The sequence below is a fragment of the Equus caballus genome, chromosome 7 (genome assembly GCF_041296265.1).
Source record: "Equus caballus isolate H_3958 breed thoroughbred chromosome 7, TB-T2T, whole genome shotgun sequence".
Taxonomy (NCBI): Eukaryota; Metazoa; Chordata; class Mammalia; order Perissodactyla; family Equidae; genus Equus; species Equus caballus.
In genome coordinates, this window is record NC_091690.1 from 5,151,627 (window position 1) to 5,166,597 (window position 14,971).

General features: G+C 49.5%; 1 protein-coding gene and 1 long non-coding RNA gene across 5 annotated transcripts in view; one reads left to right on the forward strand and one right to left on the reverse strand.

Annotated features, from left to right (window-relative positions):
• The window catches only part of INSR (insulin receptor), a 124,882-nt gene that overhangs the window by 56,066 nt on the left and 53,845 nt on the right, over positions 1 to 14,971 (reverse strand). The gene's annotated exons all lie outside the window — the stretch shown is intronic.
• Positions 1,511 to 6,952, forward strand: LOC138924950 (uncharacterized). The gene is made up of 2 exons (XR_011440397.1): positions 1,511 to 2,398; positions 4,497 to 6,952. It is a non-coding gene; the product is annotated as an uncharacterized lncRNA (long non-coding RNA).

Below are 14,971 nucleotides of genomic sequence, written 5' to 3' on the forward strand. Positions count from 1 at the left end.
TGATCATTGTACGGCGGTTGTATAAGAGAATTTTCTTGTTCTTACAAAGTACCCAGAGAAGAATTAAGGATAAAGGGGCAATATGCTTGCAACTCACTCAAATGGTTCAGGAAAAAGAATGAATATGTATATAAAGTGTGTACGTTAATACATTAAAGAGATAATAAAAGAAATAGAGTAAAATGTAAACAACTGATGTAGATACAATCTTTGCAACTTCTCTTGTAAACTTGAAAACTACATCAAAATAAAAAGTTACCAATTTATCCAAAACAAGGTTAAAAGCTGGAATAGTGGAGACAAAAGCACGCAGTGCCGCGTTGTAAATGCCATGCGTAGGAAAATACAGCCACGGTTTTTTTCTTTGCCGAAGTCCAAACCAGTTTATTTTTTCTTAATTAAGAAGCTATATAGTAAGAACAAATCAAAACCCCACTATTAAATGTTTCCATAGCACGCCATATGTTAATAACATTTTGTTACATTCCTTTCCAAAGCCTGTAGTTTAAAAAAAAAAAAACTCAAGATTTATTATTCCAAAAATTACTGCTTTCCAGAAATTTCCAAACGGAACAGTTGCGTCATGGGCAGGCAGACACATTCACCACAGGGCCCTGTGGCTCTCCCAGAAAGTGTGAATTTTATGAACTCCTTAAAGTAATTTACTTTGTTTCCATGCAAAGATTGTCTCTCACGCCCGCCCTAGACCCTGAAGGCTGAAGTTCGAGTCCCCTGAGCCTCGGGGCGCGGGCAGCGCGTTGTCTGGAAATTCCTCCCCTTGGAATCTAGTAAATGATTTAATGATGGGGTGGAAGGCAAGGAGTGAACTTTTGAGCTGGGTGGTCAACAGACGCCCTTTCGACTCCGCGATCCCCGAGAAGCGGCGACCGCAGGAGCTCACGTCCTCGAATCAGGGAAGCAAGCTCCCCGGTTCCCTTCTCTGACAATGCGGCCCCCACGCGCCCCATAGAGTTCGCTTTCCAGATGCGTTTGGACTCGAGCTGCGGAGCTCTTCGGAGATATACGGCGCACGCAGCCCAGGGGAAGGGGGTGGAGTCCCAAGGGGGGGGGGAGCCTCCCCGCCAATGCAGCCTCAGGATTGGTCGGCTCCAGGCCGCTGTGTGTGTGTGTGTGTGTGTGTGTGTGTGTGTGTGTGTGTGTGTGTGTGTGTGTGTGTGTGTGTGTGTGTGTGTGTGTGTGTGTGTGTGTGTGTGTGTGTGTGTGTGTGTGTGTGTGTGTGTGTGTGTGTGTGTGTGTGTGTGTGTGTGTGTGTGTGTGTGTGTGTGTGTGTCCCCGTGTGCTCAGGGGGGACGGGCCCAGGGCGGGGGAGGCCACGCCCCCCTGGAGGCGGGGGCGCCCGCGCAGCACAAAGCCCGCGGCACGCTCCGCTCCGTGGAGTCCGGGCCGGGCGGTGGCGGCGGCCGCAGCGCCGCCCTCGCGCTCAGCCAATGGGCGCGCGTGCTGCCGGGGTGCCGGCCCCGCCCCCGGGCGCGCGGGGCTCCGCTCGGCCGCCTGGCTCTCGGGCGGTGACCGCCGGCGGGTGGTGCGCGCGGGGCCCCCGGGGCAGGGCCTCTCGGGGGTGCGGACCCTGCGGGGCGCGCCTGCCGAGGGGGGACCTGGAAACAGTTGAAGAAAAGGAGAAAGCGAGCGTGCGGGCCGCCCCGAGCACCCCCGGGCGGCGTGGGCCGCGCGCAGAGCTGGGCGTGTGCCCGGGAGCAGATCGGGTCACCGCGTGGCAGCTCCCGGGACGGGCTTGGGGGCGCCCTGACCCCAGGCCTCCCGCGGGAGGGGCCCAGAGAGGGGTCACACAGCAAAATCTTCCAAATTAAGGGGTGCTCTCTCGGACATTGCCCCCAAAGTTTAAGGACCACACTCATATATGACATTCTTAAGAAAACCCACAGACTATTTTGGGGGGTGCCCTTGAGCCAATGTTCTCCCTGTATTTGAAGACATCAAACCTCTGCGCTCCACGTGTATTTGCAATTCTAGTAAACTGAGACAGAGAATGGGCGTGATGGTCCCGTCCCCCATGAATACACTTTAAAATGTATATTCAGTTTGCAGAAACAACGTTCAACCAAAATCGGTTGATAATCCGATATGATGATATGCTGAATAATAATTCAAACAACCATCTCCCTTACAGATGGGGAAACTGAGCCGCAGAAGGGCTGCTTTGCTAACGCCAGCTCAGCTAGCAAGCGGCGAGGCCAAAACTCGAACCCAGGTCTCCCAGGGAAACTGGGACTGCGTATGGCATCATGGAGTTACACTATGGGTTTTATTCACCTGTTCCCCACCCTGGTCCACCCAGATCTGGCTCCTTCGGTGCACTGAGATGAGGAAATGGCTGGGGACACTGTCTCTGCTCTCCCAGGATGCACAAAAGAGACAGGTAAGCCCCGTGAAGGAGAGGACATTGTCTGTCTTCTTACTGCATCCCAGAACCATGCACACAGTAGATGCACAATAAAGCTCACAGAGAAAAAAAGTGGGGAAGGAGGATCAGGTGACTGGTTTTATCCCAGCAGGAGAGGGACAGTGCTTGCAAAGGCGTGAATCATCAGGGCTGCCTTCAGGGAACTATAAACAGTTCCGAGTTGATGGAGGGCAAGGTACAGGGGAAAAGGTGTGGGAGAGCAGGCCAGACAGCAGGTTAGGGAGCTGAAGGGCTTGGACTATACGCCACGGGAGGAGCCAAAGAAGGGCTTCCAGCAGAATGGTCACCACCAGATAGCTGCACCTTTGGGGGCCAGTTTTCTGGCTCTCTAGTGGATGGCTGAGGAAGGCAAGGGCAGAAGGAACAGGGAGGAAGAGGCTGGCTTCTGAAGCCATCAGGGAGGTGGACTTAGCTCCTGCATGCCTCCCAAGTTTCCACCTTGGGCAATTCCTCATGAGAGGAACTACAGACAAGAAAGCTCGGTGCTGCAGAAGCCGTGACGTCTGGACTCCATACCTCAAACCCGGCTTCTGCACATGATTGCTAAGTCACTCCTCAGACAACCCCAGCCTGCTCCTGCAAACCACTCTTGCTAAGGTGCATGGATCCCTGTTTGTTTGTTTGTTGTGGACTTTTTGTCGTTTTCCCTCATTTAACTCCGTAATACATACACATTTTAGGCAATTAACTATAGTGATAACTTTTTAAAAGTTGTTGATTTTCAGCCTACCCAGTTATTTTGCTTATTGAGCCAATGTAAATTTTACCGGCTACTTAGAAATTAATGATGGCAAGAGAGCAAAGCTTAGGAGATGCAGGCATAGCTGTTCTCGTGGGCAAATTCACAGCCTTAATTTCTTCCAAAAGGTAACGATTGATCTAAATAAAACAGGCACTTAAATCAGCAAGTGAAGTTATTTTAATAATATTTCCAAAAGTCTTCCCAGAGCTACCTTTATAATTTTTTGATGGATTTTAAATTACATCTCCATTTTCATTTTTAATTTTATATACAATATTTGTTTCCCCCCCCCTTTTTTCTTCATGATGCTACTTTATAGATTCTGAGACAGCACAGTCCGATAAACTTTCTGCACTGACACAAAAGTTCTCTATCTGTGCCGTCCAATTCAGTAGCCTCTAGCCACCTGGAGCCACCAAGTGCTGGAAATTTGACTGGTGTCACTGAGAAACTGAATTAATTTTTGTGTGGCTAGTGGCTGCCTTACTGGGCATTGCAGATACAAAAGATTCAGCTGTTGAATTTGTTAGTTCTATTTGTTTTCAAATCAGTTAGTCCCTGCTAATTTATTAATTCCTTCTTCCCGTGTAGATTTGTCTCATTATTTGTTGTCTGCTTTCTGTGATTTCTCTAGATAATCATTTAAGGCTTTGCGTTGGTCTCTGCAACCACATCTCCAGTGTCTTCTAAGAGTCTGTCCTCACAGTGTTGAGACCCTCCTTGACCGAAGTTATGAGTTATGTTTTGTTTTCAATTATCCCATGGTAGGAGTTTGTCTTGCATGCTTGTTTGGTTAAACTTTTAAAAATTAATTTCCAGTTACATTTACTTGCAGCGAGAGATTAGGGCCAGTGCCATGTCTGCTTTTTGGAATGTATTGGGGTTTGGGGTTTTTCTTTTGTTTTGTTTTGAGATTTAACAAATGATTAGTTTTTCTAAATATTCCAAGAGCATTTTAAAATGTGTATTGTTTGCCGAGTGCAAAGTTCAGTCTATATCTGTTACCACAATCTTATTAACCATATTATTCAAACTCCCTGTTTCCTAATTGAAGTTTATCTACATGATCAAGGCTGTGTTTGAGTCTCCCCCCTCCCTCCGAGGTTTCTCAATTCTCCTTGTATTTCCTACAATTCGCTCTCTCAGGTTTCGTTCTATGCTGGTTGACCCTCATGAAGGATTGTCGCTTCACACAATGGAAAACCTCTTTCCTTTTCTCCCTAATAATGCCCTGGGCCTTGAATTCCTTGCATATTATTCTCTGTTCGTATTTACACATGTTTAGTTTTTCTCTGTCATTTTTGGAATTAGGTATAACCATCTTCTCGTGGTGGGGAGAGAGAGAGAGAGAGAGAGAAAGGAAACCACAGCCTCCATGGGAACAAGGAAGTGGGAATGGAGAATGTCAGAGTTTGAAATTTGTCACTGTGGAAGGTCTGAATTGCAAGAAGGGTTTCCCTGGGGACAATGTCAACCATAAAAAGGTCCGCTCACATGACCAATGGCTTTTCAATAACAAATACGCAGTGGTCTTGAATGTGTACAGGTTGACAGAAGCCAGTCTCCCGGGAGCTGCTACACCCAGGAGCTGGGAGAGTTTAGGCACAGTGACAGGGGGTGAAGAAAATGTCCTCAGTTCCTAAAGGACAAAAGCAAACAGCACAATGCACTGAATTTCTGCAGAGACACCATGAAATAGAATCACTCGTCAGAATGAAAATACACCTATTGCAAATTCCATCGTGACCAAAGGGAGACAACGTTCGGCTCATTTCCTTATTGAGTTGGTTCCTGAAGCCAGTCTGGCTGCTTTATTTTCCAACTGGAAGAGACGAGGAGCTCCCTGTGTCATCTCCAGGAGCCCTGTGGCTCTTCTTGAGACGCTCCTGCGTACCCCTCAGACACTGCTATTCTTTGTCACTGGGTCCTCATATGTCACTGGTCCTTCGGATCCACTTTGCAGCCTTCCATCTGCCTGAACCAACAGCCCACACACCTGCAACTTCCTGGCTCCACTTCTATTTAAGCTGCCAAGCCCCGGCACACACTTGGGGAAAATGCGTGAAGAAAATAAGGCTGTGCAAATGCTTCCCCCACCGCAGTGGATGCTGAGTATCATTAACAAAGATCTAAGAAAGAAGGGTAGCATTTCAACACTCAAACTAAGTCACATGATGGAAAGAAAGCTAATTGGTAAAAAGCCTGTCTTACACGCATGCTACGACCACGGAGGAATTGTATTTCCCCACCAGGATCAACAACGTCCACACTCTCACTCTCCAGCCAGTATTTATTCACAGGTGGATTGCTTTCTGCACAGTTGAGATGCCCTAGAAACCCCTTCAACCTTTACAAACTGGCTTTCTGACTACAAACTCTTCATTTCTTAATTTAAAAGTTTACTAGGCAGCCAAACACATCCCATTGCCATCTTCCTTCTAGTTCCGTCAATCAACTGAGCTCCTACTGAGTGACAGGCACCGTCCTAGGCTCTGGGCACAAACTGATGAATGGAACAGACACAGTTCCACCGCCTCCTGGGGAGACAGACAGAAATCAGCGTTCAAGCACAAGAACATTTAGTTACAAATCAAAAACACTTAGTTACAAATCCTGCTGATACTCCAAGCAAGTTCACAGGGGGCTGTAACATGCCCGGCTTGTTAATTTCCTCAGCAGGTTATTCTGCAAAAGTTAAAGTGTTTCTTTCTTGCAGTGAACAGCCAGAGAGCCAAATGGCATTGGAGTCCCTCCAGCTTCCTCTCCATCTTTGCCACGAGATCAAACCAGGACACGAGGACAATTGGCCAAGCATCCCAATCCCTCAGCCACCAAGCCTGGGATGGGGACAGTACAATGGGCTCGAAGAAATTCTGCATTGTCCAGATCTGCCCTCAGGGCTCTGCCTTCGGACCTGGGATCCACGGCTTCAAATCACCCGAGTGTGGAACGCAAAGAATTATGGAGTCAGGCAGACCTGAGCTACAAGTGGACCCATCCACTTCCTGGTCACGTGACTCTGCCTTCTGTGCCTCAGTTTCCCCATGTGTACATGGGGACGGTAATAGCATCTTGGGCTGTCTTGAAGATCAGATGGGATAATGCATGAAATGTGCTCAGCACAGCGCCCAGCCCCATGGAAAGCCTAAGAAAGTTTTCCAAGATGCCATCAGTACTAGCGACAATTTAAGGCATCTCATCTCTCAGCCTAGGACTCCTCCACGAAATAGCAATAACAACCTCCCTACATCCTATGGCGAGGGGGTGGGGGGAGTGTTGGATGGATTGAATGACTAAATTTAAAGTTGGCCGCCAAGAAACTTTCCTTTCCTTCCCCTTGAGGCATTCTTGAGGAAACTGTATTTATCCCCACTTCGGCATGTTGCTCTCAAATCTGCCAGGTATGGGGGCGGGGGGGAGCTAGTTTGAGACTCGGTATTGCTGGTGACCCTGGACTGATGGCTGATCCTGGAAATCCAGCCCATCCCTGTGTCCCAGTCAATTCAAGAAATGCAAACATGCACCTGCTCTGTGCCAGGCAGCCCCAGGCCACGCACGGGAGCCAGACGCAATGGGGGCTGTCCCGGCCCTCCAGGATTCCCACGGCCGAGCACAGGAAGGTCCCAGGCAGGCACTCCTGTGTGTCCATTCGCATCTGAATCCACAACCTCTCCATGTTCCCATCAACCCCATACTCACTTCTTCCCCCAAAGGAATCAGCCTGAAAGAATTGACCAGGGATCTAAATAAAACATGCGATGTGCTCTTTCTAGAGCCTGACTGTATTGTAAAATAACCACACTTCCCAACCATACCTAAATGGCCCTTGCAATTTCCAGAAGAGCTCATCCACAGTAGCAGGACTGAAAGGGAAAACACAAGATGCCCAATTTCCCTCTCAGAAATCAAGATTTAATAGCCTCCTAAGAAAACCATAATTGGAGGGCTATTGGGTGCATTCCTCCCCAAGGCCTGTGATTATGGAATGCTAGGAAAGGTTGGGAATTTGGGCCTCAAGCGACTTTGGGCTCTAACTAAAGTGAGCGAGACCCAAAGGCAAGAGGTGCAGCTGAGCCCATTCATGCAAACACAGACACCGAGCGAAAGCCAGATGGGGCACAGGGAGGTTGGGAAGAAAGAAATTCTCATGCAGAGAAATAAAGCTACGATCCCAACGTTTAAAACATGGGTCCACCACTTACGTCTCCCCACCCCAGCTAAGGGAAAAAAAGAGTTGCAAAGAGCTTGGCCGTGGATGTGCTTTCTGACGCAGACCAGCTCCCCTCCCGTCCTGCCCTGGTAGCCCCAGAAAACCAGCTCATTTGGCTCACAAACATCTGCTTCTTGGAACTGCTCTGAAGCAACGATGACAACCCCCTCTGAGATGTCACCGATCTTGTGCCACGTCACCCTTGGGTGGCCGCCAGGAGGAACTGTGAGGTCAGCCTTCCTGGGCACATTCCTATTCCCACTCTCACCTCACCTTGAGTTTCCCACTTTGAAATCTGAAGATCAAAGGTGTGTCTTGGTTCCCACAGGCATCCCCCGTGAACTTCCTTCCCATACGTTTCCTTGTCAGTCCTTGCCCCTGGCTGCCCATTATTCACCGAGTTCCACAGGATGCAAAGATAAAATGTAAGGCACTTTTCCTTAGCAACCCCCACCCAAAAAAAACAACCTTGGAAAATTAAACAGCAGATACCCAAATAGAAACCTTGCATTAGAGAAAGGGGGTCACGCACACACGCACGTATGCACACACACAAGTGTCACGACCTTGACAGGCTTCAGAGAACAGTTCTCATGCGTGTGAGAAACCAACAGCCGGAGCCATGGAAACAGGGGTGGGGGGATGGCCAAGATAAACGCAGCTAAGTGGAGGAAGGATGGTCTAATGAAGGGATGTAAGGCAGTGCTGTCCTTACGTCTTACCTGGTCTTCTATTTAGGGGAGGGCATGTTAGTAGATAGAAACTAAGGTGGGAGAATAAGATCCCAAGCGGAATCTGCCACTCCCTCACTCTGAGCTCTTGGGCAATTGTCTTAGCTTCTCCCAAGCCTCAGTTTCCCCTTTTGCAAAGGAAGATCATTAGGCCACCTACCTGCTTTGTAGAGTTGCTGTGAGGTCCATGCCATGCCTCGGTTGTGGCACCAATCTGTTCCTTAAAAATCCCAGGGCACCTCAGGACCTTTGCACATGCAGTTCCAGCCACGGAGAATTCACTTTGCCCCCACCAGGACCTCCCACAGCAGCTTCCCCTTCATCCTTCTGGTCTCAGCTTGAATGTCATCCTCAGGCAGGGTCCCCCAACCTCTATCTCCCTCACTCTGCCCCATCTTGTCACTCTGATATAATTCCTTCCTAGGGCTTACCACCACCTGAAATTATCTTGTCCATCTGTCTGTGATGTATTTACTGAGTGCCAGGCCCACTGGAGTGTGGGCTGCAGGAAAACAGGCCCCCTATGATTTTTTTTCTCTGACAGACCCCAGAGCCCAGCACAGAGCAAGAGCTGCACAGTAGCTACTGCTCTTAATAATGTCCTCATGTGGACTGAGGATATTGCTGGCCCACAGTGAGCTTGGAGGCCAGTCACAGAGCCTGGAGGGGATGACACTGAGGCCTTACGGGTGATGGGCTGGACCACAGGGCAGTGCCATGTCTCAACTCCCTATTACTACCTGGGGTGTGAAGTTCGCTCCCAGTCCAATGTGACATACGCATTCCTATAAGTCATGGCATTTATGGAGAAGACAGGGTTAGGCCATCGCACTCAAATGTGTCATTAGTGATCCATAATAAAGTCCAACAGAAATCTAATTAAAAAGAGTAACACAGTTTTACGCAGGTTAAATGGTCAGGAAATACACAACTACTACAAAATATAGGACTTGACCTTGGAAAGGGCCTGACCTCGAAAAGGGCCCAAAGTTTGCTTATGTGGAAGTGCGTGTTGGAGGGTTGCAGCGTGTGAGTGACTTTGAAGAGGTGGAGGGAGGGTTGACTGAAATCGATGGGAAGCCGGACCCTCAGATGTGGATGGTGGTGGCTCCTAACCCATCAGGGGGTCCAAGGGAGCTGGCAGATTTTTGAGATGCCCACGCGGGTCTCAGGGATGTCTACACAGCTTGGTTCCACTGGGGGAAGTTGTCTGAGTTGGGTTCACCTAGTGTATCTCGGAGGCAAGATCGCACAGAAGCACAGGCGAAATTTGCCTCGTGCTCAAACTGTCCCCTTGTCTCGCCATCATGTTGGAACAAATCGAATCGAGCATTAGAACAGGGCTGACTGTACAACCTCAGGAACAGGTCAGCGCAGGTGGGAGCATTGAGGGTAATGGCCCACACCTGGAGCTTGGATGCATAACCCAGCTAAGGCCCGTGTGGGTCTCAGCATGAGCCTGGGCATCACCTTAATAATGAATTAAGGCTTAATTCCTCCGAGCACGCCTTGCAGAGAGCGATGGATGTCAGACTCACTCTCGCCCCCAGCAGCCCGCATAAGCCAGACATTTATTTGAAACCTCCGGCTTCTGCTCTTAAATGTCTGCAAACGTTGAGATCGACTCTGTGAAATTCGTGTACTTTACTCCAGAAAAGACCCGTGTGGGTGTGAGGATGAAAATAATGCATGAATAACTTCCACGTTAAGACACAGAACGTCTGCACCACCTCATGTTTGCGTACCACGTCATCCATCCTCCTTCAATTCAAGAGCGAGCTCTGGGATGCTCTTGGCATTCGGGGACAGCACCCCCAAAACAAAACTCCTGCGCATTTCAAGCCTGATGACAGTCAACCACGTCCTTGTTTATAACAACAGCTGGCTGGAAATGCCCACTGACTGCAGACTGGATAAATACATTACCAATGAATGTGGCCGCTGAAGAAAATGATTCAGATGGCTTCCAAGAAATGTTATTAAGGGAGAAAGCCAAGGTGCGGAGGAGTGAGGAAAGTGGATTTGTGCAAAACAGGGGCAGGCAGATGTGTGCGGTTTCCACGTCCACATGTACACGCAGAATTCCTCTCAAGAGAACAAGAGACTCAGAGGGGCATTTGCCTCCAGGGAGAGAGGGTAGACATGGGAAGGGCTTACTTTTCCTAGTAAACTTCTTTATAGATGGTTTTGACCAATGCACATATAATAAATATCCTTTATAAAATACGATGAATAGATAAAATGTGATAGATAGCTATGTATATATACACGCATATATACGTACACTGGAATATTATTCAGCCTTGAAAAGGAAGGAGGGGCCGGCCCCGTGGCTGAGCGGTTAAGTCCGGAGGCTCCGCTTTGGCGGCCCAGGGTTTTGCCAGTTTGGGTCCTAGGCACAGACATGGCACCACTCATCAAGCCATGCTGAGGCAGCGTCCTACATAGCACAACCAGAAGGACCTACAACTAGAATATACAACTATGTATCAGGGGGGCGTTGGAGAGGAGAAGAAGAAAAAGAAGATTGGCAACAGATGTTAGCTCAGGTGCCAATCTTAAAAAAAAAAAGGAAGGAAATTCTGACACCTGCTACAACATGCATGAAGCTGGAGGACATGATGCTCAGTGAAATAAGCCAGTCACAAAAAGACACATACTGGGGCCGGCCTGGTGGCACACGGGTTTTCGCATGTTCTGCTTCGGCAGCCTGGGGTTCACGGGTTCGGATCCCTGGTGTGGACATGGCACCACTTGTCAAGCCATGCTGAGGCAGGCAACCCACATATAAAGTAGAGGAAGATGGGCATGGATGTTAGCTCAGGGCCAGTCTTCCTCACCAAAAAGAGGGAGATTGGTGGCAGATGTTAGCTCAGGGCTAATCTTCCTCAAAAAAAAATTTTTTTTTAATGAAGACAGGAGATCCAACAGAGCTGAGACCAGGGTGAGCAGGGTCAAGCTTTGCCTTTATTTAAAATTTCCAGGGGCCAGCCGGTGGCGTAGTGGTTAAGTTTGTGTGCTCCACTTCGGTGGCCAGGAGTTCGCCGGTTCGGATCCTGGGCGTGGACTTACACACGGCTCATCAAGCCATGCTGTGGCGGCATCCCACACAGAAGAACTAGAAGGACCTACAGCTGGGATATACAACTATGTACCGGGGCTTTGGGGAGAAAAAAATTAAAAAGTAATAAAATTTCGAAATTTTATTCATCATGGATCTTTCGGTCTTAAATTTGATTTTTCAAATACTGCATTAAAGTACTGAGTTTGTCTGGTGCCCCGCCCTTAAATTTTGTGCCCTGGGGCTCCTATCCCGAGACCTCAAACTGTCCTTGATACGACCAGGTAATTGTACAAAAATGGACTCCTTGGGATCAGGTCGCTGTTTTATTTAGCAATAAGCTAAATTCGGTTTTCAGGAAATGATCCTGTCATTGAAATGCCAGCCCTTGTGCTTCAGGGAAATTTTTACTCCATCCTCTGCTCGTTCCAAAGCCAGCCTCTGAAAAGGACGTGCATGCCACCGAGCTTTCTCAATGACCCGGGGCTGCAGGGCCAGGTAAGTTCCGGATTTTATTATTAGTAACAAATTAAATTGACTAACGACAAAAGGAGGACACAGAACCCAGTGACCCTCTGAACCAAAACACGCAGGAGCACATTCGCACGGGGGCAGAGTAATGAGCTGGGCAGCTGCCGCCTCTCCCACGGATGGAGAGCGACGGGGCGGGTGGCCTGGGGCGGGAAGCTGTCCCCCGTCAACGCAATCTGGAACAATCCACAAAGCTTATCGGGGGAGATCCCAAGGGCAAGAAGCAACAAACACGTCTTGTGCCAAACGGAGCCGTGGAGGGAATATTAGGTTGTCCAAGGCAGGACAGGGCCACCTGCAAGCTCTCCCTTCTTCCTTTATTCTTGCCAACTCCACACCTGGGAACTCTGGGGAGCTTTCCCAGGTCACAGACTGGGACCAGGAAAGATATAGGACTGGTCATTCCACCATCACTGTCGTCTTAGCTCAGGGTTTCTCAGCCTCAGCGCTGGTGACATTTGGGGCCGGGTCATTCTCCGTGATGGGGGCCCACACATTGCAGGATGTGGAGTCGCATCTCTGGCTTCCATCCGCTAGATGCCAGAAGCGTCCCCTCTCCCCCAGTTGTGACAACCGCAAATGTCCCCAGACATTGCCAGAATCACCCTTGGGTGAGAACCGCTGCCTTAGAGCCCAGCCGGTGGCAAAGACAGAGGGAAATCATGAAAGGGGATGGGGCTTATATGGCTGAGCTTGTCTGTCTGTCCATCCAGCCAGAGTTATTGCTCCAGAGGCCTGAGCATCTGGCCCCCAGGTTCCCTGCAGTCACACCGAAGCGTTTGGTCTTCTCAGCTCCCAACTTGCACACATGCATGGAATCCACTGCACCCTCCACCTATCTGAGTTTCTTGGAGGGTCTGCCGTGGGCCTGGCCATAGGTGTCCTGTTGTCACTGCCATCGTGATGCTAACAGCCCAGCAGGCAGGCAGAGTCAGAGAGAAATCTCCATTTTCTTCCCTCTGCCAGCCCCCATGAGCCCCAGTCCCTCCGTGAATCCTGCAGCCCAGGGGACCCCAGGCCAGCAATGAGGGTCCTTTCTCAGCTCCGTTTAAAACGTGAGGCTTGGAACCACCTCCTTAAAGCGCTATAGGACACTGCAAGAACCCGCCCTCGATGAAGCGTGCAAAGAATTATGATTCAGCGTCCACTTTCCTTTTGCTCCTCTCACTGGGGAACGCCCAGGTGAATTCTCCTTCATGGGTTCTTAATTTATCGCGACAAAGAGCATCTCCGAGAGGACGATTTCGGAAGCAAAGGTTGTAGATCATTTGTACACCTGTCAGTTGGATGAGCCATAGCCCAGCGCGTGGGCTGCTAAAATTATTCACGAGGAAAAGCGGCACCATCAACAACCCAACTCCAGCAGGGGAAGGCTTCGGACGGAAAAAGTCGAAGGACAAGTCGGATAGTCGGAACTGCTGTGTGTGGGACGGAAACCCCCCAAGGGCTGTGTTTGTCTGACATTTTCAGAACGAGTTCACAGGCCTCGTTTCATTCCATCCCCCACGGCCATCTTGTGAAACAGGTTGGATTTTTCTCATTTCTACAGACTTGACTGAGGGGACACACAGCCAAAGGATGGAAAAGAAGACTTTCCACTGTAGTTATATGTGATGGGAAAGCTATTTTCTGCCCGTGACCTGGGCACACACATGCGAGATGTCAGCTCGAGGCTCGGTTTTAAAACCCAAGAAGCACCATCAACAGATGAATGGATAAACACAATGTGGTACAGCCATGCAAGGGAATATTACGCAGCCCTAAAAAGGAAGGAAATCCTGCCACACGCTACCACATGGATGAACCTGGAGGACATCACGCTCAGTGAAATAAGCCAGACACAGAAAGACAAATACTGTGATCCCACTCATAGGAGGTCCCTAGAGGAGTGACTTTCATAGAGACAGAAAGCAGGATGGTGGTGCCAGGGGCTGGGGGAGGGGTGGGGAGTCAGTGTTTCATGGGGACAGAGTTTCAGTTTGAGAAAATGGGAAAGTTCCAGAGATGGATGGAGGGAATGGCCACCCACCTGTGTGCATGTGCTTAATGCCCTGAGACGTACACTTAAAAATGGTTAAAATGATAAATTCCCCATTATGTACATTTTACCACAATAAAAAAAATAAATAACTCAAGGAGCAGTAATGGTAGCCAGCCCCATGCCAGGCATTGTAGTAGGGAGAGTGCATTTTCCCCGCTACCCACATCAGGGACAAGGTTATCCTTACTTTGTAAATGAGGAAACAGAAGGTTCAGTAATTTGCTCAAGGTCACGCCTCAAGGTCAATTTCAGTGAATTCCTTCCACCTTCCTACATGAATCTCCAACAGCTGCCTTTCTGCCCCTGAAGACCAAGACAACAGGCGGCAATTGTGATGATCACAAGACCCCCCCCCCCACCCCGACCAGACCACACACGCTCCTTCTCCAGTTCAACCGGCCTTGAGCCGGGCCCTGGGGACACGTGGAGGACAAGGGGCTCCCAGCCCAGTGAGGAGCAGGACAGAGCTGACGCTAACCAGAGCTCGCAGCTCGGACTCTGAGGACAGGCAGATGCAGGTTCAATGACCAACTCTGTCCTTGTGTGAAATCAGGCAACATCCTTGGGCCTCAGTTTCCCCATCTGGAAAACAAGAGTCATGCATCGCCGTCCCTCCATAGCAACTGGTTAGAAAATGAAACAGGCGGAAGCGTAGAAAGCAAACAGCCTGACCTTAGAAAACCAGAAGATGCGACTGTTGTGTCTCGTAATATGAAATTTAAAATCTGACAGTTAACGGGACATGCGTGACCAAGGGCAAAGAGATGGCACTGTACGCATCTGGGAAGCCATCCTGGAAGAGGAAGACGTGCAGAGGGGTTTTTAAAGGAAACCACAGCCAATATATAGGATGTAGGTACTTGTGCTTCCTAAAACCCAAGCTGGTCGGCCATTAACAGCCTGGCCGGACATCACATGAATCAGCCCGTTTGAAGGAGGGCAACCTGAGGAAAGTGTTTTCTCTTTGTAATTAAACTACATACTCATGCGAGGGGGGGAAATTAGTTCGAGAAGCAATCCAGGTGGGAGAGGAACTCGTTCCCACAGGAGGGGGGCAGTGCCCCGAACCCGCTCCTTCAACGCCTGAGAAAGCAGGGCCCGGGTCATATTTCCCCCGGTGCCCGCCCTCCGGGGATGTTTCCAGAACAAATTAACCAATGGGTTGGAGGTAACAGGAACCTCAAGACGATGGGTCGCTGGCCACCTGACCAG